Source organism: Triticum dicoccoides, chromosome 7A (assembly GCF_002162155.2).
Source record: "Triticum dicoccoides isolate Atlit2015 ecotype Zavitan chromosome 7A, WEW_v2.0, whole genome shotgun sequence".
Classification (NCBI taxonomy): Eukaryota; Viridiplantae; Streptophyta; class Magnoliopsida; order Poales; family Poaceae; genus Triticum; species Triticum dicoccoides.
Window position 1 is genome coordinate 28722283 of NC_041392.1, and position 24841 is coordinate 28747123.

The window sequence follows — 24841 nt, forward strand, 5'->3', positions numbered from 1 at the left end:
TTACCCACCTTTTCCACTCCCTAGTGAAAACGATTCGCTGCCGATAAGAAAAATCTCCTCGTACCATCGACAGCAAAAACTCCTCGAGGGAAAAATCCCCTCATCCCGAGCGACGGGCTAGGGTTTCTAGCCGCCGCCACCGCCAGCGCTACCGGCCCTCCACCGCCGCCGCCAACGCCGCCTCCAGTGCAGCAGGCTCTCCACCGCCGCCCGAGCTACGCCCCCTGCGTATCCATCCACCTCTGAGCAGTACGCCGCCCGCCCAGTGGCCCTTCCTCGCCGGCCGTCCGGCGCCGTCGACCGGAGCTGCGCAGCCCTTCACGGCGAGGTAGCCTCCGTCCTTACTCCCTCCTTCCTTCTCTTCCATCCCTGAGTAAAGATTGCTTGCTAGTAGGTGGTGTATTTGGGATAAATTGTGTACAGATTGACTGATAGTAGAGATTGCTTGCTAGTACAGGTTGCTTGTGCTTCTGTTGTGAATGGAACCTATGTAGTACCTTTCTGATGTGAATTTAGTTGACGTTGATTGCTTGCTATGTTCTGTTGTGGATAAATTGGAAGATGTTTACATATTGTACAACTATTATACATGGGGCAGGGTATTAAAATTATTTTGCTTGACTGAAGAATGACTGAAAAAGCGGTGTGGGATGATGCACGTCTGAAGAAAGTCATAGAAATATTCAGAGAAGAGGTTGAAAATGGGAATAGGCCCTTAGGTTATTTTACTAAGAAGGGCTGGGACAATGTTATCGAGAAATGGGAAGCAAGAATGGGAAAGAAGTATCCCAAGGATAAATTCAAGAATAAATGGGATGCAATAAAAAAATGACTATGTGTTTTTCATGGAGTTGAAAAATGAAGCAACCGGGCTTGGATGGGATGATGCAAAGAGAACCATTGTTTGCCCTCAAGAATGGTGGGATGAACATGTTGTGGTAAGTGAAGCAACTTTTTTATTTGGCATGCTTTTCAATGATTGCATTACCTGATTTCTATTTTCATTTTCAGAGATGCCAAGAGAGGACGGGAAAGAAATGCAATCATTTGAAGTTCAAACAAGAGGGTCCGAAGCACCTTGAAGATTTACATGTCATATTTCACAAAGTACATGTCACAGGGGCTAGTGCTTCTTGTGCTGGAGATATATCTTCTGATGAATCAAGTGATGATAATGCGGTTCCTTTGAAGAAACCCGATGATAGTGATGAAATGAAGTTGGCATCTTTGAAGAAACTAAAAGCAAGCAAGAAGCGCAAGCAACCTTCAATAAAAAATGAGGAGAAGGAAGAGAAGAGTCCCTTCTTACGATTGTACAAGCAGACATGTGAGAAGATAGAAAGTGGAGTGGAGAAGATAACCTCTAGTGTTGAAGCATCATCGGCTCCTCCTCCAACCAACCTTGTCCCTACCATTTCGGAGGTTATGAAGTTGGTGAAAGATTGTGGTGTGAAAGAAAAAACTGCTCTCATGCACACAACCCTCAATCTTATAGTGAAGCCTGACTTTAGGGAAATCTTCAGTCTTCTTGAAATAAAAGAAGGGAGGCTTGATTATCTGGAGAGGGAGCATGAGAAGTAGATGTTGAAGCACGTGTTGTGAACCATATGTACTCATGTTGTAGAACTACATTTGCTTTCATTGTAGAAACTTATTTTCTTATGTTGTGAACCGTATTCGCTTGTGTTGTGAACCTTATTTGCTTATACAATCATATTTGCTTGTGTTGTGAACTATATATTTGCTTGTGTTTTTGAGCTGTATCTATGTTGTGACAAATATTTTCTATATTGTTGATGATGAATGTGTTAACATTATTATATTCTTGTGTAGATGGATGCAACGATGGAAGAAGTGGCCAGAAAGGGACAAGAGGGACTGAAACTTCTTGCTGAACTTGCAAAGGAGGCTGCGATCATGGGAAACCTAGGTAACCTATATGTTCAGCGGTACTTGAACAAAACATATAGAGATGCTAAGCAAACTGGACTAGAATGGGTCATGGAGTGTTATGGTCAGCCCAGATACTTCTATAAAATGTTTCAGATGAATCCTGAAGTTTTCATGGCACTTCATGATTTGCTTGTTTCTAGATATGGTTTGACGTCGACTAGTAATGTTTCATCAATTGAATCATTGGCCATGTTCTTATGGATTGTTGGTGGCCCTCAAGCATTTGCTCAAGCAGAAAACCGTTTCGTACGCTCGCTTTGGACAGTTCACACAAAGTTTAAGGAAGTCTTGTTATGTTTGCGCGAGTTAGCGAAAGATATCATCAAACCGAGAGATCCTACATTTAGCTATGAGCATGAAAAGATTAGAGAAGAACGTTTCTGGCCTCATTTCAAAGGCGCTATTGGTGCCATAGATGGATCTCATGTGCCAGTGACAGTGCCTACAGATGACGTGGTTAACCATAGATGTCGACATGGTTTTACATCTCAGAATGTGCTTGCAATATGTGACTTTGACATGAGGTTTACCTTTGTGGTTGCGGGTTGGCCGGGCTCTGCACATGACTCAAGGATCCTGAATCATGCATTAGCACACTTCTCTTCATTTCCTGTACCTCCCAAAGGTATAACATAACACCACATGTCATCATTCATTATATTCTTATGTGAGATGCTCACTTGGTGATTTGGTGTTCATTTTCAGGGAAATACTATTTTGTGGACTCTGGCTATGCAAACCGAATAGGATATCTTGCTCCTTTTAAGGGGAGTACGTACCATCTACCAGAATTCCGTCTTCGTCGTCACCGTCCACCTCAAGGGAAGTATGAGTTATTCAACTTTTCACATTCGTCCCTCCGCAATGTCGTTGAGCGTGCTTTTGGGGTGCTCGAGCAGAAATGGCGCATATTGAAAGGGGTCCCAAGTTTCTCACCTCGTATGCAAAAGCATATCATCATTGCTTACATGGCATTATTGTCCAGGGTCATTACAGACAATTCACAGTCAAATCTGCAGTTTCATAGCTGTTTCAGCCAAACGACTTCCAGCTTTTCCACAGCTGAAAGTTCACAGCAGCTTTTTCACAGCTCACAGCTCACAGCAACTTTTACAAAATCTGCAGCTCAACCAAACACAGCCTAAGCATTGTCGTAGGTCGCCCTCACAGCGCTTCTCGTAGCCGTGTCCACCGGCGTTTGGAGAAGCAGGCACCGAGCAACCCTACTCGATGCCGAAAAGCGGACAACGGCGAGTGTCAGGGAGAAAATGTGTGGAATGGATCATTCTGCTAGAGATAAGATTGGGATGAGAGAGCGATGGGAGGGACCCACACGGAAACGTGTGGCGCGAGAGAGGCGGTTGACGCGAGCCAAAATCAGCCGATGGATCTAAAAAACATATTAAAAAATAGAGATGATTTGGCTGCTAAATACCTATTCCTATTGTATGCCTTATTTTGTTAAGTTAATGGGAGTTGCAGTGACACCAGTTTGCTGTGATAACAGCGACCGAGTCCAACTAAAAAAAATAAGAGCTACTGAGCGAGTAGCTACTAGCCAATCAGCTTACGGTATTACGTGAGGTCTTGTAAAGTCAACACAACCACACCAGCATGTGAATGCTGAGCACGAACCATGCAGCCGAGTAAGAGATCATCTTCAACAGCCGCCCAACGCGTGGCGCGTTAAAAAAACATTTGCAGCGCGCCGACCGTCTGTTTTGGCGCGGCGAGGAGCGATGGCTCCAGCGGCAGCTGTAAATTTTAGCGCGCGAGAGTAGCTCCGACGCCGTTTTCTTCGAGGATACCTTCTCCTTCTTTGGCCGCGCCGCATTTGGGAGCTCCGAGAGGGGGGCACGCTGCTTCAAGGCGGGCGCCGGCGCGACGCCACCCGCCGCCGAGGTCAACCGTGGCGGCATGAAAAGGCTGCGCGCGATACCGGTGCTTGGAGAAGCACCGGCGGAGGCGAAGCCAAAGCTCCCCGCGCTAGGGTTTGCGGCGACGGCGGCGGAGGGGTCGCGGGTGTAGGAAGGGGTGAGGGGCGTGCCGGCGCGGGCGTCCATCGGGTCAATTCGCCGGCGGTGGCACGGGCGGGTGGAGGTGGCGCGGTGGAGAGAGTGCGGCGAGCGCTCGAGTGTGCGGCGTACGGAAGCGGGCACACCAAATAAACGGCGCGGGATGGCGATTCAGACCACGCGCTGAACACTTTATGCTGCGCGCGCGGTTATTGCGCCTCCGCTGAAGATAGTTTCTCGATTGCGCGCGCGCTAAAAACCACTAATTTGCGGCGCGACGCTTATATAGCGCGGCTAGAGATGCTCTAAGGCACACATTGCCATGTGAACATTGCATGGCACGCATCCAGAAGAATCGTGACCAAATGTTATCCGATGGCCCAGCAGACGACTGAAGTGTGCGTTACAAACAGTTCTTCTAAATCGTAGAGTTCGGGTGGAAAATGCAACTTTGACTCGGGATATTAGAGCGAACTGAATATTACTATTTACACTAACGTAGGAGTAGAGTACATGTGACCGGTGTTAGATAATAACGAGATAAAAGAGACACGAGAGCACACGGATTTTTACGTGGAAACCCTTGCGGGAGAAAACCACGGACGCACGAAGGCGCAATCACTATAAGGAGGAGTATTACAAGCACGAGACGACAGGCCGTCTGAGGTGCGACTACATGGGGTATATATGAGGGGCAACACATAGGAGTCTTTGTAGGATAAGTAAACGAGTTATACTCGTATGCGTCGGTACCAACGCAAAAGGCCCACACCGTATGTACTACGTCTAGTCCAATACGGTACTAGGATTTGGATCACAATTTAACAATCTCCACCTTGAGCCAAATTCCCTCCAGTAGTCGAAGAAAGTGAATAACTCCATCCAAATCAGCTTAAACACCTTGTGCGTCAAAGTCTATAGGACTAGTGAGAAATACCAACTACGCGTGAGCAAAGCTCAAACTTATTGGTCGGAACTGGCTTTGTCATCATATCAGCAGGATTATCATGAGTACTTATCTTACATACCTTCAAATCGCCTTCAGCAACAACATCTCGAATATAATGAAATCTGACATCAATGTGCTTTGTCCTCTCATGATACATTGGATTCTTTGTAAGATATATGACACTTTGACTATCAGAAAATACGGTAGGGCAAGATGAATCTCCACAAAGCTCAGAATACAAACCTCTCAACCAGATAGCTTCTTTGCATGCCTCAGAAATAGCCATATACTCGGCATCAGTAGTGGAACAAGCCACAATAGACTGCAAAGTTGCTCTCCAACTCATAGCACAACCACCAATGGTGAAAATATAACATGTGAGTGATCTTCTCTTATCCAAATCACCAGCAAAATCAGAATCAACAAAATCAACAAGTCCATCTCTAGTTTTCCCAAACTGTAAATAAGCAATAGAAGTACCTCGCAGGTATCTGAAAATCCACTAAACTACTTTCCGATGCTCTTTTCCAGGATTAGCCATGTATCTACTGACAACACTCAATGCATATGATAAGTCAGGACGAGAACAAACCATGGCATACATAAGTGAACCAATTGCACTCGAATAGGGAAATCTAGACATGTACTCAATATCTCCATCTGACTTAGGACATAAAGCTGATGATAATTTGAAGTGTGCAGCTAAGGGAGTGCTTACTAGCTTGGCATTATGCATATTAAAACGACGAAGAACTTTATCAATATATCCTCTCTGACTTAGATATACTTTCCCAGACGGTCTATCTCTGGATCTTTCCATGCCAAGTATTTTCTTTGCTACACCCAAATCCTTCATCTCAAATTCATTACTCAATTGCTTCTTTAGTTCATTAATATCTGACATACTCTTTGCAGCAATAAGCATATCATCAACATAAAAGAGCAAATAAATAGTTGAACCTTTGACAGTTTTCAAATAAACACAACTATCATAATTAGACCTTTTGAAACCTTGAGAGAGCATAAAGGTGTCAAATCTCTTGTATCACTGTCTTGGAGATTGCTTCAATCCATAAAGAGATTTCTTTAACTTATAGACAAGCTTTTCTTTTCTAGGAATAACAAAACCTTTAGGTTGTTCCATATAAATATCCTCTTCTATTTCTCCATGTAAGAATGCAGTTTTAACATCCAATTGCTCAAGCTCAAGATCATGCATGGCAACAATACTAAGTAAAGTGCGAATAGAGCTATGCTTCACAACAGGAGAAAAGACTTCGTTATAGTCAATACCTGGAATCTGGCTATAACCTTTAGCAACTAACCTTGCTTTATATCTTGTCTCATCATTAGGAGAAACACCTTCTTTCCTCTTGAAAACCCACTTGCAACGAATAGGTTTCTTCTCTCTAGGTAATTTTACTAAATCCCAAGTGCCATTCTTTTCAAGTGATTCCATCTCATCATGCATAGCAGTCATCCACTTATTACTATCACCAGAAATAATAGCCTCGGAATATGAAGAAGGCTCAGCATTACCTTCAATTTCTTCTGCAACAGATAAAGCAAAAGAAACAATATTGCACTCTTCAATTAACCTGTCAGGTTTATTAATACCCCGCATGACTCTGTCACGTGCGAGATTCCAACTGGGTGGAACAATAGGCTGATTTGGGGTGGGAGTGACATTATCATCATTAACGACGGGTTCATCATGTGCATCAACAATTTCATTACCAGATGTATCACATGAATCAATAACATGCTCCACCTGAACAGTAGGCTGCTGAATAGTAGGCTGCTGTTCACTCTCAACGGGAACATTAGTAGATGAAACATCATGTAACATAGCAGATTCATTAAAGATAACATTTTTGCTAATAACAACCTTCTGGGTTTCAGGATTCCATAATTTAAAACCTTTAACACCAGACTTATAACCAAGAAAGATGCACTTAACAGCCCTAGGCTCCAATTTTCCATTATCAACATGAGCATAAGCAGTGCAACCAAAAACTCTCAACTGTGAATAATCAGCAGGTGAACCAGACCATACCTCAATTGGAGTTTTCTGATTAAGAGCAATAGATGGTGAACGGTTAATGAGATAACAAGCAGTGGAAGCGGCCTCAGCCCAAAAACGCCTACGCAAACCTGCATTGGACAACATGCAACGGGCTCTGGAAATAATGGTCCTGTTCATACGCTCAGCAACACCGTTTTGTTGAGGAGTATAAGGAACGGTGTAATGTTTGACAATGCCTTCAGACTTGCAATAATTCTTAAATTGCTTAAAACAGAATTTCATACCATTGCGAAGTATTTTTACCTTCTTTTCAGTCTGCCTTTCAATCATAATCTTCCACTCCTTAAAAGCTGAGAATGCTTCATATTTATGCTTCAAGAAATAAGGCCAAACTTTTCTCGAATAATCATCAATAATAGTCAGCATGTAACTAGCGCCACCTAGTGACTTTCTGCGAGATGGTCCCCATAAATCAGAATGCACATAATCAAGAATACCTTCAGTTGTATGGGTCGAAGTATTGAACTTCACCCTCTTGTGTTTGCCGAAGATACAATGCTCACAAAATTTCAATTTACCAGGTTCAGATCCATTAAGAAGACCTCTCTTATTTAACTCTGCTAAACCAAGTTCACTCATATGTCCAAGACGCATATGCCAAAGATTAGCAGCATCACAATCAGAATTCTTTGAAATAACTGGAGTAGCGTTATCTGAAACAGTAGAACCTCGAAGGTAATAAAGACCAATGGTCGAACTTAAATCACCTTTCATCACAATAAGGGAGCCTTTGGTGACTTTCAAAACACTATCTCCACCTGAATACTTGTGCCCCTTTGCATCAAGGGCACTAACAGAGATAAGATTTCTCTTCATCTTCGGAATATACCGAACATCTGTCAAAGTTCTGATTATGCCATCAAACATCTTGATTCGAATAGAACCTATGCCTTCAATCTTGCATGGTGAATTATCAAAATCCAAAACGGAACCAGCAGAAGTAGTGGAATCAAAAGTATTAAACCAATCTCTATGTGGACACATATGAAAAGTGCATGCGGTGTCAAGTACCCACTCATCATTGGTCTCAGCACATCCAGCAATAACGACAAGAGCATCATCGGAACTATCATCACGAGCAACGTTAGCAGAATTTTCACCTTGTTTGTTACCTTTCCTCTTTTCCTTGTTCTGCAACTTGAAACACCCAGAGATGTCATGCCCGTCTCTCTTCCAATACCTGCAATACTTCTTGTCTCTGGATTGTGACCGGCCCCTGTAGCCGTTCTTACTTTTGCCTCTGTTTCCATTATTGGAGTTCTTCTCCTTTGTCCTGTCACGAACAGATAATCCCCCTGCTTGGGATGAACTTGAACCATCATGAGGCACCATTAATTCCATCTTCTCCTTAGAGTTCAAAACTTCATAAACTTCATTAAGCGTGAGAGTATCACGACTATATAATGTGGTGTCTCTAAAATTGGTATAAGAACTTGGCAGTGAACAAAGTAACATTAAAGCAGTATCTTCCTCTTCATACTTAACCTCCATTGCAGCTAGATCGGATATAATCTCCTTAAATTCTGAAATATGATTCAAAACATTACCTCCCTCGGGTAACCTGTGCAGGAATAATTTTTGCTTCAGATGCATCTTGCTGGTGAGATCTTTAGTCATGCAAATCCCTTCCAGCTTTAACCATAGAGCGGCGGCAGTTTTCTCGCTCAAAACTTCCTGCAAAATATTATTATGCAAATGGAGTTGAATTTGTGACAAAGCCTTACAATCAATTCTTTTCTCCTCAGCAGTTCAGTCCTCAATTCGGTTCTTCCCAAAACTATCCAGTGCTACATCATAGTCGGCCTGTGGCAACAACGCCCGCATCTTGACTTGCCATAGGGTAAACCTTATGTCATGATCCAGCAGCCGAAAATCGTACTTCATGAATGCCATGAGTCAAACAAATCTGTGCACAAAATAGTACAAGTCGGAGTAGAATAATTCTTGACAGAATTTAAATTACACAGAGCAAAGAACTAGAAACAGTAGCACCTGGTAGCTTTGGAACAGATGTAGCAATTAGCGATGACAGAGCAATAAACCAAACTAGTACAGACTAGTACTAGCCGACTGGGTAAGCTTCACGTGAGATGTAGCTTTTTCGGTCACCATGCGAATCAATTACTAGTACTAGTTGAAGTAGCACGAGCAGATCAATGCTTGACGTGATGCGAAGCAACAGCAGCAGCCTTGGGACTTGAAGCGACCAACACCTGCAACTCGGCGGAACGGCCAGGGACGGCTCGATTGATGTAGTAGCAGCGGCAGCTCACGCACCAGCGACGCTGCGTTTGCCCGACGGCAGCGGATTTCGACCGGCTCAGCTGAAATCTTGTCGAACTCGGCTTCCTGCTAGGGCGGTGTAGCAGAAATTGATCCGGACGGATCGCCTGGTCGGTGTGCGGCAGCGCACGCGGACGAAACCCTAATCTCTGGATCTCAAATCTCGTATCTGTAACCTCAGCTCTGTATACTACTTGTTAGATAATAACGAGATAAAAGAGATACGAGAACACACGGATTTTTACGTGGAAACCCTTGCGGGAGAAAACCACGGACGCACGAAGGCGCAATCACTATGAGGAGGAGTATTACAAGCACGAGACGACATGCCGTCTGAGGTGCGACTACATGGGGTATATATGAGGGGCAACACATAGGAGTCCTTGTAGGATAAGTAAACGAGTTGTACTCGTACGCGTCGGTACCAACGCAAAAGACCCACACCGTATGTACTACGTCTAGTCTAATACGTACTAGAATTTGGATCACAATTTAACAACCGGTATGTGAACAACTGAATATCATGCACAACTAGTCGACTGAGATGTCGTTACTCATGAGCTACGCACCATTCAGCAGCACAATATCACAGTAAATAGTGTTGTTAATTTAACCGCCGTGGTTTGAGTATTGGTAGCTCTGTCCCTTATATATCTCTAGACAATTTGCACCTCTGCAGGTGTTACTTCCGTTGGTCAAGATATTATAAGATGTACAGCATTATGAAACTTTTTATGTGCCTTCTTACTCATGACTCATGAGTTGAGATTTTAAAAGAAACTGAAAGAAAGTGTGAGCAATTGTGAGGATCATCTTCTGCAATTGACCACTGAAAAACCAGGGAAATTCAACAGGAAAGTGTACTTCTGCAAGTCGAAGAATATCAATTCGACTAAGAAGCGTGCTAACCCAGAGAAAATGGATTTGATTGTTTTTTCTTTTTTTGCAAATACGCAAAAGACATGCATATCATTGTGTTGGTAGAGAGAAATAGAATCAAATGGCATGGGATTTGATTGTATCCCAAAAGACTTCTCCATGCGATTTGATTGTATCCCATGGAGAAGTGCTTGGTAGGTTCGACTTGAAATGTGTAGAGTGTGTCCTGTTGAGAAGCACACAGTGTCCACAAGATAAATCGAAGTGCGTTGAGTGGAGCAAGTACGATATTCATTTTTCGTTGTTGTGAGTAATTGATGGTATACTACTTCTTCCTTCCCAAGAATTATATCAAGTGTATAAGCATTGATCAATCATATAAAATTTATATATTATTGATTTGTCAACATCCATGAAAGCAATTGGCCCGTCTCTCCCGCGAGAGACAGGGCGAAACCTAACGCGCCGCCAGCCCAGCCCCCTCACTTCCCCACCTTCCCCTCGCCACCGCCAGGGCGCGCCGCCGGGCGAAGCCCGGCCGGCGTCGGCGGCGGCGAGGATCCCCTTCCTCCTCGCCTGATCTGCTGCGGCGCGGGCGCGGCACCTTGGCGGGGACGCCTCGTTCTGGCGCAGGGCGTGGTGGTGGGGCTGCGTACGGTCGCGCTGGTGGCGGGATTGGACGGCGGCTCTGCGGCGGCTGCGTGGCGGCGTGGTGCGGGGCGGGGCGGCCAGGCCCAGCAAGCAGGCGGCGGCGGCGTCTGATCTGGGCTCAGATGGGCTTCGGCGGGCCGTGCATGCTCCTGGCTTGTCTTCCATGCTCCGTCAATGGCAAACTGCTCCTGGGCTCGACCCGCAACACGAGTACGTCGGGGGCTCCGGCCCTCGGCGTGGCGGTGGTGGCTACTTCCTTCGCCGGAGGTGGTCGGCCAGCTGGTTGTGGCATCACACATCCAGTCCCAGCGCCGAGTGGGAGATGATGCTGCCGGTGAAAACCGTGCTATGACTTCGGTCAGGGCGGGCGATGGCGGCGTTTTCACGTCGTTATCTTGATGAAGACATCGCCACTGTAGCTACAGTCGACTCGATTGCGCTGCTCCGGGTGAAAACCTAGACCCGGGTTCCCGGATCGAACGATGGCGACACTTTAGGCGTCGTTCTCCCTCATGGGGGCATTGTTTTTGGAGCAGCGGCTGGATGGAGGAGACAAGTGGTGGAGCGGTTTTTCATTTACCACATCAAAGATGACGGATCTCAGCGGCGTGGTGCAATGGGGATTCGGTGTCCAATGCAAGGAGATGGACTCGCGCAGGAGGAGGACGCTGTCTGGCGTCATGGTGGCGTCGATGGCAGAGAGGCCTAGCAAGGTCGGTGCGTTAGTTTTTGCTCTGAAGATGGATTGGTGGAAGATGGCGGCGACAACACATGAGAGTGCGTCAGACCGGTGTATACCCCAAACCCAGTCTGTGGCTTGGTTGGGGCCTCCGGCATTAGATGTTAGGCATTTGTGCGATGTCTGTTTGGTATTAGGCTCGGACTATCGGCACACCTTCATCAAGTGGATAGAAATAGTGACATATGTTGCTAGGATGGTGGCTTCAGACTATCTGATGTACTACTTTGTAAGGTCTTTGTGAATAATTAATAAAATGGCTGCATGCATCGCTCAGATGCAGAGGCCGGGGGTAATCCTCCTTTTCTAAAAAAATGAAAGCAATTGGCCTAGTATGAGTAAATTATTTAGGGTGCTTGTGGGCGAACGATGGGAAGCATGGCTTCACTTGGTGCGTAGACTGATGGAGGTTCGGTTAGCTCCTCAGCCCGACCAGTTGTGTTGGAAGCTTACTAGATCTGGAGAATTCACAGTCAAATCGATGTATATCGATATCATTAACTCTAGTGTTATTCCTAGTTCCTAACATGTTTGGAAAGTCAAGGTTCCTTTGAAGATTAAAGTGTTTATGTGGTTCGTCCATAAACAAGTAATTTTAATAAAGAATAATTTAGTTAAGCGCAACTGAACAGGTTCTACTAGGTGTAGTTTCTATGATCGGGACGAGACTATCAAGCACCTATTTTTTGACTGCCCGTTGGCAAGAGTTTTGTGGCACTCTGTGCAAATTGCCTTTAACATTACTCCTTCGAATCCGGTCGACACGTTATTTGGGACGTGGCTTGCTGGGATAGAGTCCGAAACAGCTAGACATATTCGTGTAAGAGTATGTGCGTTGTTATGGGCAATTTGAAACTGCAGAAATGATTTGTCTTTTAACAGAACAACAACTATTCATTTTTTTTGCAGGTTTTATTCCTGGCTACTGCGCTGATCCGTATGTGGTCTTTACCCACTCCGACGGAGGACAGGGAGCGTTTGGTTATTGGATCTGTCCGGTGGGAGATGGTAGCGTGGGATATCTTCAACCGGTTTGGATGACGGTCATGTAATAGGATAGGCGATTAGTTTACCTATCTTCTATTTTGCCAGCCGGTTGTGGCTTCTTGGGCATTTTGTTATCGGCATCGAGGCTCTGTGTGAGCTAGCCGTTCTTTTTTGTTTCCAGACTTTAAGACCTTGTTGAACCTCATTTACCTTTTAATAAATGTGGCCGTATGCATCGTTCTGATGCAGAGGCCGGTTAATCCTCCTTTCCGAAAAAAAATCGTTTTTCTGTCCATAATTGAACTGAGCTCAGGAAGGAAGGCGACTTGATCCAGTCCCCGGCTGCGGCAGCCTCTCATATCGTTGACAGACTGGTAGAGACATTTCACGGGCTGGAGAAGGTTCGGGGGGAACATGAGCTCCAAGCTGGCAGCCACCTGCAACATTGCCGAGAGTCTATGCTAGACGAATGTGTCTGGCAGAAGGGGATCAACCATGTATCCGCTGCAAAGCAAGCAATGATGGACTTGGTCAGTATATAGGCTCTGTGTTGACACACGAACACGTCACGTGTACCCTCGACGCCAGGGGTGATGCACCGCAGCTCACGTCGAAGGAGACCCGACCGACAGCGCGATACGCAAGACAGTCGGCGGGTGCTTTTGCAGACCCGAAACCCCGCGCACCCGGGAGGGACCCCGTCAGGGATTGCGGCGGCTATGGGCTGCCCTAGGTCGATTCGCTCGCCCCTAGAGCCCCGGGATTCGCAGATCTCAACAAAGAACAGCGAAGAACGAGAGAGAAAAACGGTGGAGAGATAAAACGTAGATAAAAAAGTAGTATATTGATTTGTTCGATTGTGTGTTGTTCAATCGGCCGTCACCCCCAACATATATAAGAGGCGGCTGGACTTCCCGTACAAGTAAAGGATTCATCTAGGCTTTCCTTACAAGAAAAATTACAACAATTCGCGTCCTAGAGTCCTAGTTCTATTTCAACTCGGATTCAGTCTGAATCTGGCCCAACTTCTGTCTTCCTCCTTGTGCAGGCCGCCGAGCCTCCATATGACCTCCGATCAAGATGGCCCAAATACCAAACTTGTGCGCCTCGACGATACGAACAACTCTCATGTTGATCACTTTTTCAAATAAGGCCATCTTGAATACTTTTCGAGGTCGTCTTTACCTTCCAGTCGGACTCGGTCTTGCGGTAGACTGAATTATCCGAGTCTTGTAGTAAATTTGCAGGCCATATACTATCTCTGATGACGATGACTCCAAAACCAAAGTTTAACGTTTTGATGATACGCACAACTTCTGTATTGAACACTTCTTCATCCGAGACCATCTTGATAGACTTTTGGGCACATGTTCAGTTTCACTCGGATTTGAGCTCATCCACTCGGATATTAGAGTCTTTTACTCGGATGGTCCGACTGGACTTTTTCACTCGGATGACTATATTTTCACTCGGAAGACAATCTTTCACTCGGATGATGACCACATTTTCAGTCGGAAGATAATCTTTTACTCGATCGACCTTTTACTCGATCGGTAGGTTTTCACTCGACCTTTTACTCGATCGGTAGGTTTTCACTTGACCTTTTACTCGATCGGTGGGTTTTCACTTGACCTTTTACTCGATCGGTAGGTTTTCACTCGACCGGTGAGTTTTCACTTGACCTTTTACTTGATCGGTAGGTTTTCACTCGACCGGTGAGTTTTCACTCGACCTTTTACTCAATCGGTAGGTTTTCACTCGACCTTTTACTCGATCGGTAGGTTTTCACTCGACCGGTGAGTTTTCACTCGACCAAAAACATAGCCTGAACTTGATTTGTCTCCCCAAGTCTCATATGACCTCGGATTGAGACGAATTATATGTGAAAATCGATCGGCTCGACGAGACGAAACTTTCTCGTGTTGAAGTTTTTTCAATTAAAGGCCGTCTTGAGGGCTGAATTGCTCACGCATTGCATCAGACACTCATCAACATGTGTCTGATGTCAAGCGTAATATTTTGGTCTCTGGCCTGTCCAGACCGTATTGACTATAACTTTTGCATATGAACTCGGATTGAGATGATTTATATATGAGAATCAATTGTCTTGACGAGACGAAGACAATTCCTTTAGAGCACTCCTTCATCTGAGTTCATATTGAGGGCGTAATCGGCCGAAAAGCACTCAGAACATTAAATTTTGTCACTCGGAGTATAGCTTCGGCCACTGAGATGAGGTCGAATGGCGATAGCCTAAACATCAAAGTTGTTCCACTCGACGATACGAAACTTTCTCATGCTGAAAACCCTTTCACTCTGTATATTGCCAAAATCAGTTGCCAACACTCTGCAACAACATAATGCCCATGTCCAGTCACGAGATCGAGAATGGACATAAGCAAATTGACTCCCATTATTTTCTCCATGCATGCTTTCGCTAAATCGACGGAGGCTGAAATAAAAGGAATATCCAGCCACTAAATACGAGATCATGGGTTTCACTCTAAATACGAGAATGGACGGATAGTCTGCTTGCTCTTTCCTCTACCTATTGTGCTCAGTAAGACAAGGTATGTTCTGTTCTAAAAAAAGGTGTGTTCTTTTGAGTTACTTTTTCTCATTACATTTATCTACTTACTTGTAATCTTCATGACAAGGTACCTAATTTTTAGCTGTGCCAAGATATTAATCAAGAAGAAATTAGTTTCACGATTTTATACAAGGTGCAACTTAGTCTAAAGCACCCGTGATGGAACTATATAGCTCAGAGTAGTAACAGATTCATTCATTGCAGCTCATATCACATATGTATGGAAAAATGCACTCATTGTACGTGAATTCATAATTTGATTCCAATAAGCGAAGCATGTTTAGTTCATTCGGTTGATCGCAGACAAGCCACCATACAACTCAAAAAGGAGAACATTTCAAACAACCCAAGGGCTCCGATGGTGTGCCAAAGCAGCAGACTAACAGAAATATATCTCAGGCTAATAATTTAATATGTATCCTCGCGCTACATGTTTTGCAGAAAAACAAAACTGAGAGCGCCCTGTGTTATTGAGATGAACCAAGAGGGATGGATGCTAATCAATTAATCAATCAACAAAGACCAAACCAACCAACTTGGTAGTTTCCTCGCTAACTTCCATGTTTTCAACTTTAGGGCATCTCCAATAGATTGTATATTAGCTTTGTTGACAAAATGTCCATGTCATCAACCAACAAGCTACTCCCTCTGTAAACTAATATAAGAGCGTTTAGATCACTACTTTAGTTATCTAAACGCTCTTATATTAGTTTACGGAGGGAGTATCATACAACCACTCCAATAAGTTGTATCTAAGCTATCCAATAGATGATGAGAAAATAAATGTGATTGCTCTCTATTGCACCTTGGAGTTTGTGCAAAGGTTGTTGGTTATTTTACATACAACTTTGCTCTCTCTTCACATTTATTACATGCCACATCATCATTATGTCATAGGTGGCAAATTTACCAACACCTATCTTACAGCTATTGGAGATGCCCTCAGAAGGAGTCACATCCCGGGAGACTTGTTTCCAGGTGTGCCAAATATGTTTGTGCCACGTTTTCAAACTAAGAATAAATATTTACCCCAGCATATGCATGTGATCAGTATGCGAAACCGCGATGTGCAGCTGGCCAGTGTGAGAAACATTAATTGGTACTCCTCATGAACTGCACACCAATCGGCGGCATCACACCTATCACGCTGCTAATGTAACAGATATTCTGAGCATTTCTCACTCTTTCTCTTTATATACCTCTAAACCATATGCACTTGTTCTTTCTTTTTTGATAAAGGGTGATTTTTATTGATTTATAATGTAGCATCGAGGGATACAATCATAATGAATACACACCCGGCATCTGCATAACTAAGATGCACATGGCCAACAAAACACAGAAGATGATCACGCCGGCAAAAGCAAAAGCTATGCCTAGACGGAGAAAAAAAAAAAGAAAATGTAAGCAATGAAAACAGCAACTGACGAAATACAACATTGACCATGAACGTCCATCATCTCTTGACAACACAAAAGACTACGAGAAGGGTTCTTCAAAAGCGACACCTTCAAGAAGGAAACGACGTACAAGCGTCGCAGTCACCGGATCCAACCATCGAAGGTTAGATCGTGGTTTTCACCACGAAGAACAATTTCGAGCAATGCCATCATGAAGGTAACGACGCGAAGAACGCCGCCATTGTCGGGTATAACCAATTAGGGTTAGACCAGAGTTTTCACCCCGGAGCTTAAGACTGTGTACTCGAGAAGTACCACCCAATCGAAGTGAAATAATATTGTCTCCCCCACTTGGCTCAGTCCCAATAAATTGCATATGCGTACGGCTTTACGGCGAGCAATGATCACATCCGTACAGATAGGCTGACGAGACTCGACAAGAGCCACTCGTTGCCACCTGAAGAAAACTTGACAAGGAGAAAGGACAGCGACACCACAAAATTCCGAAGGCTCGTATCATCCTCACAAGTGGCAGCCAAGGCTGATCTGCATGAAACGACAGCACCACTTGCCGCCACTATCTCCGTCGTCCTCGCTATGGACGTTGATCATACAATTTTAATCCTCTCAGGTGACAACCGTTTGGCTGACAACTGCCCAGCAGCATGTTGGCCAGATTCATAGCGCCACCTGAACTTGCGCCCGAGCCCGAGCAAAAGACCACCATGACTGCGCCTCTCCGCAGGAGATGAGGGCGACGGCCACCATAACTGCAGTTGGCCACCGCCTCAACCTGCCGTGTCCCAACACCAAAAGCCACTCCAGGAGCAACGGCCATGGCATGAGCATGCTACACGCTCTCAGGTTGGATCTCCACTTCCCAATCATGCACCAGTTGTGCTGCACCGGATGGAGAAGCCACAGGAGGCGGCCGTTCGGATTGCGTGTGACCAGACCTCCACTCTTGACATGGCAGAGAGGAGTTGTTCCGTGCTTCTGCCGAGGAATTGACGACGCCGCGAGGCTCCCTCCATCGGTGACCATGGCATCCATGAGTGGCAGCGGCCTGCATCTTCATGCCGATCTGGCCACCCAACATCCATGCATACGTTGGATCGAGCCCCACGCGGAGGGCCGCCGCCGCCGCCGCTGCATCTTTTCCGCCTTCACAACATCTATGCCGCCGCTGCACCTCGCCAAACCACTGCCAAAATTGCCACGAGATTGGAACCCCGCCGCCGCCGTCAACCGCACAGGCGAGCCCAGCGGCGCCGACCGGCGGCGGCGAGGGGAGGACGCACGGGGAACTGCCGAGAAAAGCGGATCGAGTAGCCGCCCGAGTCGCCCAGGCGGACGACGCGGGGACAGTTTTCTTTAGTGTCAATCTCTCAAGGACCATATGCACTTGTTCTGCTGGGTTCCTTCCGTCGGTCATCAAGTATTCAAGTTATGAGTGTACACTACCAATGAATTTTTGATGTGTTTTCTTGTTGATGACGAGTTGAGATTTTAGAAGGTACTGAAAGACCATATGGACAATGATCGCTGTAGACATGTGGGCTTACCCATTGAGAGACCAGGAAAATTGAGAAGGAAAATGTTCTGCTGCAAATCTAGGTTCCGTCCCATGAAGAAGTCCTCAGTTTAAATTTGAACTGCATATAGTGTGTCCCGTTGAGAAGCACTCAGGGGCTATAAGTGTAGCGCCGGCGCGGGCCTCGGGACTGGGTGAGGAGGGAGTAGGCGAGCTGCGGCTGTGCTGGCATGGATCTGCCCGGGAGCGCGACCAGCAGGTAACGGCGCCAGCAGCAGGGGCTCATGCGGTGTGTGCTGACGCAGACTAGTGGCTGCGTGTGCAGTCAGGTTGGGGGAGAAACATGTTGGGCCTGTGCAGTTGCTGGCTGAACCCCAGGTTGTTTTTTTTCTCGAAAAGGGAGAATGCCCCTGCCTCTTATTAAGCAAAAAAATGTTCCAAACAAAGTCTGAAAGTCTAGAAGTATCCCAAAGATAAAAAAAAGCTCACACAGAGCAAAAAAGCTAGAATACAAACTAGCGAAATAAAGGACGCCACAACCGGCTGGCAAAACAGAGGGATAGGTAAACTAATTGGCTATCCTATTACATGACCGCCATCCAAACCGGTTGAATATATCCCGAGCTACTATCTCCCAGTGGACAGATCCAGTAACTAAATACCCCCTGACCTCCGTCGGAGTGAGTAGCGACCACGAACAGATCAATGCCGTGACTCGGAAAAAAAACCTGCAAAAAATGAATACGTGATGTCCTGTTAAAAACCAAATCATTTATGCAATTCCATATAGTCCACAACAAGGCACAAACTCCTACACGAATATGTCTCGCTAAGTCGAGCTCTATCCCGTTAAGCCACGTTCCAAATAACGTGCTGACAGAATTCGGTGGAGTAATATTGAAAGTAATATGTGTTGGGGATCGTAGCAGAAATTTAAAATTTTCTACGCATCACAAAGATCAATCTATGGAGTAATCTAGCAACAAGGGGAAGGAGAGTGCATCTACATACCCTTGTAGATCGCTAAGCGGAAGCGTTCAAGTGAACGGGGTTGATGGAGTCGTACTCGTCGTGATCCAAATCATCGATGATACTAGCGCTGAACGGACGGCACCTCCGCGTTCAACACACGTACGGAACGGAGACGTCTCCCACGCCTTGATCCAGCAAGGAGGAGGGAGAGGTTGAGGAAGAGAGTCCAACAGCAACACGACGGCGTGGTGGTGATGGAGTGGCAGTTCTCCGGCAGGGCTTCGCCAAGCTCACGCGAAGGAGGAGAGGTATTGGAGGGGAGGGGCTGCGCCAGGTTCGAGGGTGTGGCCGCCCTCCCACCCCTCCACTATTTATAGGTGGGGAGAGAGGGGGTCGGCCCCCCTAGATCCCATCTAGGGTTGGGGCGGCGGCCAAGGGGGGGAGGAGTGCCTCCCAAGTCAAGTGGAGGCCCTTCCCCTTAGGGTTTCCCCTCTCCCATGCGCATGGGCCTTGGGGGGCTGGTGCCCTTGGCCCATTAAGGTTAGGGCGCCCCCCTACAGCCCATGCTGCTGTATTGGACGAGATGGAACATTTTCCGGACCTCCGGACCCCTCCGGAACCTTCCGGAAGCTTCCCGGTACAATACCGGAAAAAAACCGAACTTTTCCCGGAACCTGAACAACAACTTTCCATATATAAATCTTTACCTCCAGACCATTTCGGAACTCCTCGTGACATCCGGAATCTCATCCGGGACTCCGAACAACATTCGATAATCACATACAAGTCTTCCTAATAACCCTAGCGTCATCGAACCTTAAGTGTGTAGACCCTACGGGTTCGGGAACCATGCAGACATGACCGAGACAACTCTCCGGCCAATAACCAACAGCGGGATCAGGATACCCATGTTGGCTCCCACATGTTCCACGATGATCTCATAGGATGAACCACGATGTCGAGGATTCAATCAATCCCGTATTCAATTCCCTTTGTCCAGCGGTATTGTACTTGCCCGAGATTCGATCGTCGGTATCCCGATACCTTGTTCAATCTCGTTACCGGCAAGTCTCTTTACTCATTCCATAACACATCATCCCGTGATCAACTCCTTGGTCACATTGTGCACATTATGATGATGTCCTACCGAGTGGGCCCAGAGATACCTCTCTGTTTACACGGAGTGACAAAATCAAAGTCTCGATTCGTGCCAACCCAACAGACACTTTCGGAGATACCTATAGTGTACCTTTATAGCCACCCAGTTACGTTGTGACGTTTGGCATACCCAAAGCACTCCTACGGTATCCGGGAGTTGCACAATCTCATGGTCTAAGGAAATGATACTTGACATTAGAAAAGCTTTAGCAGACGAACTACACGATCTTGTGCTAGGCTTAGGATTGGGTCTTGTCCATCACATCATTCTCCTAATGATGTGATCCCGTTATCAACGACATCCAATGTCCATGGTCAGGAAACCGTAACCATCTTATTGATCAACGAGCTAGTCAACTAGAGGCTTACTAGGGACATGGTGTTGTCTATGTATCCACACATGTATCTGAATTTCATATAATACAATTTTAGCATGGATAATAAACGGTTATCATGAACAATGAAATATAATAATAACCAATTTATTATTGCCTCTAGGGCATATTTCCAACAGTCTCCCACTTGCACTAGAGTCAATAATCTAGTTCACATCGCCATGTGATTAACACTCACAGGTCACATCGCCATGTGACCAACATCCAAGAGTCTACTAGACTCAATGATCTAGTTCACATCACTATATGATAAACACTCAAAGAGTTCTGGGTTTGATCATGTTATACTTGTGAGAGAGGTTGTAGTCAACGGGTCTTGCCATATTCATATCCCTATGTATTTCGCAAAACTTTATATCGTAGATGCTGCTACCACGTTCCACTTGGAGCTATTCCACATTATTGCTACATTATACGTATCCAATATCTCTACTCAGAGCTATCCGGATAGGTGTTAAGCTTACATCGATGTAACTCTTTATGTCGAACTCTTTATCACCTCCATAACCGAGAACATTTCCTTATTCCTCTAAGGATAATTTTGACCGCTATCTGGTGATCTACTCCTAGATCACCTTTGTACCCTCTTGCCAGACATGTGGCAAGGCACACATCTGGTGCGGTACTCAGCATGGCATACCGTATAGAGCCTATGACAAAAGCATAGGGGACGACCTTCGTCCTTCCTCTTTCTTCTGCCGTGGTCAAGCTTTGAGTCTTACTCAACTTCACACCTTACAACTCAGGTAAGAACCCCTTCTTTGACTGGTCTATTTTGAACTCCTTCAAAAACATGTCTAGGTGTGCGTTCTTTGAAAGTATCATCAGGCATTTTGATCTATCTCTATAGATCTTGATGCCCAATATGTAAGCAGCTTTATCCAGGTCTTCCTTTGAAAAACACTCTTCAAACAACCGTTTATGCTTTCCAGAAATTGTACATTATTTTGGATCAACAATATGTCATCCACATATACTTATCAGAAATGTTGTAGTGCTCCCACTCACTTTCTTGTAAATACAAGTTTCTAGCAAACATTGTATAAATCTAAAAGCTTTGATCACTCCATCAAAGCATATATTTCGACTCTGAGATGCTTGCTCTAGTCCATAGAAGGATCGCTGGAGCCAGCATACCTTTTAGCATCCTTAGGATCGACAAAACCTTTTATTGTATCACATACAACTTTTTCTTACGAAAACTGGTAAGAAAACTTATTTTGACATCCATCTGTCAGATTTCATAATCGAAAAATACAGCTAATGCTAACATGATTTCGACGGACTTAAGCATCGCTACGGGTGAGAAATTCTCATCGTAGTCAACTCCTTGAACTTGTGAAAAGACTCTTTCCCATAATTCGAGCTTCATAGACGGTAACATTACCGCCCACGTCCGTCTTCTTCTTAAAGATCCATTTATCTCAATGGCTTGCCGATCATCGGGCAAGTCCACCAAAGTCCATACTTTGTTCTGATACATGGATCCTATCTCGGATTTCATGGCTTCTAACCATTTGTCGGAATACGGGCCCACCATCGCTTCTCCATAGCTCGTAGGTTCATTGTTGTCTAACAACATGATATTTAAGACAGGATTACCGTACCACTCAGGAGTAGTACATATCCTTGTCGACCTATGAGGTTCGATAGCAACTTGATCCGAAGCTTCATGATCACTATCATTAACTTCCTCTTCAACAGACGTAGGCGCCACAGAAAACATCTTTCTGTGTCGCATCACTCTCTAGTTGAAGTAAAGGTTCGATAACCTCATCAAGTTCTATCTTCCTCCTACTCAATTCTTTCGAGAGAAACTCCTTCTCGAGAAAGGACCCGTTCTTAGCGACAAACAATTTGCCCTCGGATCTGAGATAGAAGGTATACCCAACTATCACCTTTGGGTATCCTATGAAGATGTTTTGTCCGCTTTTGGGTTCGAGCTTCTCCGGCTAAAGCCTTAAGCATCGCAGCCCCAAACATTAAGAAATGACAACTTTGGTTTCTTGCCAAACCAATGTTCATACGACGTCGTCTCAACGGACTTATATGGTATCCTATCTAAAGTGAATGCAGCTGTCTCTAACGCATAACCTCAAAATGAAAACAGTAGATCGGTAAGAGACATCATAGATCGCACCATATCTCATAAGGTTCGTTTATGAGGTCCGGACACACCATTACCCTGTGGTGTTCCAGGTGGCTTCAACTGTGAAACAATTCCTCAATGTCTTAAGTGTTTGCCAAACTCATAACTCAGAAATTCTCATTGATCAGATCGTAGGAATTTGATCTTCTTGTTATGATGATTCTTAACTTCACTCTGAAATCGCTTGAACTTTTCAAATGTTTCAGACTTGTGCTTCATTAAGTAAATATACCTATATCTACTCAAATCGTCAGTGAAGATGAGAAAATAGCGATATCCACCGCACGCTTCAATTCTCGTTGGATCACACGCATCTGCATGTATGATTTCCAGCAAGTCACTTGCCCGTTTCATTGTACCTGAAAACGTGGTCTTAGTCATCCTGCCCATGAGGCATGGCTCGCATGTGTCAAGCGATTCAAAATCAAGTGACTCCAAACATCCATCGATATGGAGTTTCTTCATGCATCTTACGCCAATATGACCTAAGCGGCAGTGCCACAGCAAAGTGGTACTATCATTATTAACTCTACATCTTTTGGCGTGAACATGTGTATTACCACGACCGAGATTCAATGAACCATTCACATAGGGTGCATGACCATGAAAGGTATTATTCATGTAAACAAAATAACCATTATTCTCTAACTTAAATGAATAACTGTATTGCAATGAACATGATCTAATCATATTCATGCTCAACGTAGACACTTGATAACATTTATCTAGGTTCAATACTAATCCCGAAGGCAGATGGAGCGTGCGATGGTGATCTCATCAACTTTGGAAACACTTCCAACACACATCGTCACCTCGCCCTTAGCCAGTCTCCGTTTAGTCCGTAGCTTTTGCTTCAAGTCATCAATAATAGTAACTGAACCGGTATCCAATACCCAGGTGCTACCAGGAGTACTAGTGAGGTACACATTAATAACACGTATAAATTTTGTTGAAGTTGCCAGTCTTCTTATCTACCATGCATTTGGGGTAATTCCGCTACCAGTGACCGTTCCCCTTACAATAGAAGCACTTAGTCTCGGGTTTGGGTTCAACCTTGGGTTCCTTCACTGGAGCGGCAACTGGTTTGCCATCCATAAAGTTTCCCTTCTAGCCCTTGCCCTTCTTGAAACCAGTGGTCTTGTTAAACCATCAACACTTGATGCTCCTTCTTGATTTCTACCTTTTGCGGTCTTAAGCACCGCGAACAGCTCCGGGATCAACTTCATTCCTTGCATGTCATAGTTCATCACGAAGATCTAGTAGCTTAGTGATAGTGGCTAGAGAACTCTATCAATCACTATCTTATCTGGAAGTTTAACTCCCACTTGATTTAAGTGATTATAGCACCCAGACATTCTGAGCACATGCTCACTAGCTGAGATATTCTCCTCCATCTTGTTGGCAAAAGAACTTGTCAGAGGTCTCACACCTCTCAACACGGGCATGAGTCTGAAATCCCAATTTCAGCTCTTGAAACATCTCATATGTTCTATGGCGTTCAAAACGTCAATGGAATCCCAATTCTAAGCTGTAAAGTATGGTGCACTAAACTATTAGGTAGTCATCAGAATGTGTCTGTCAGGTGTTCACAACATCCACAGACAACGTTGTAGGGGTTTGCACATCGAACGATGCATCAAAGACGTAAGCCTTCTGTGTAGCAGTGAGGACACTTCTTGGACTACGGACCTAGTCCGCATCATTGCTTACAATATCTTTCAACTTAATCTTTCTCTAGGAACGTATTGAAATAGGGAGCTACAACGTGAGCTATTTATCTACAACATATTTGCGAAGACAATTTAGACTATGTTCATGATAATTGAGTTCATCTAATCAAATTAATTTAATGAACTCCCACTCAGATAGACATCCCTCTAGTCATCTAAGTGAAACATGATCCGAATCGACTAGGCCGTGTCCGATCATCACGTGAGACGGACTAGTCATCAACGGTGAACATCTCATGTTGACCATATATTCTATACGACTCATGTTCGACCTTTTGGTCTTCCGTGTTCCGAGGCCATGTCTGTACATGCTAGGCTCGTCAAGTCAACCTAAGTGTTTCGCATGTGTCCCGAGGCCATGTATGTACATG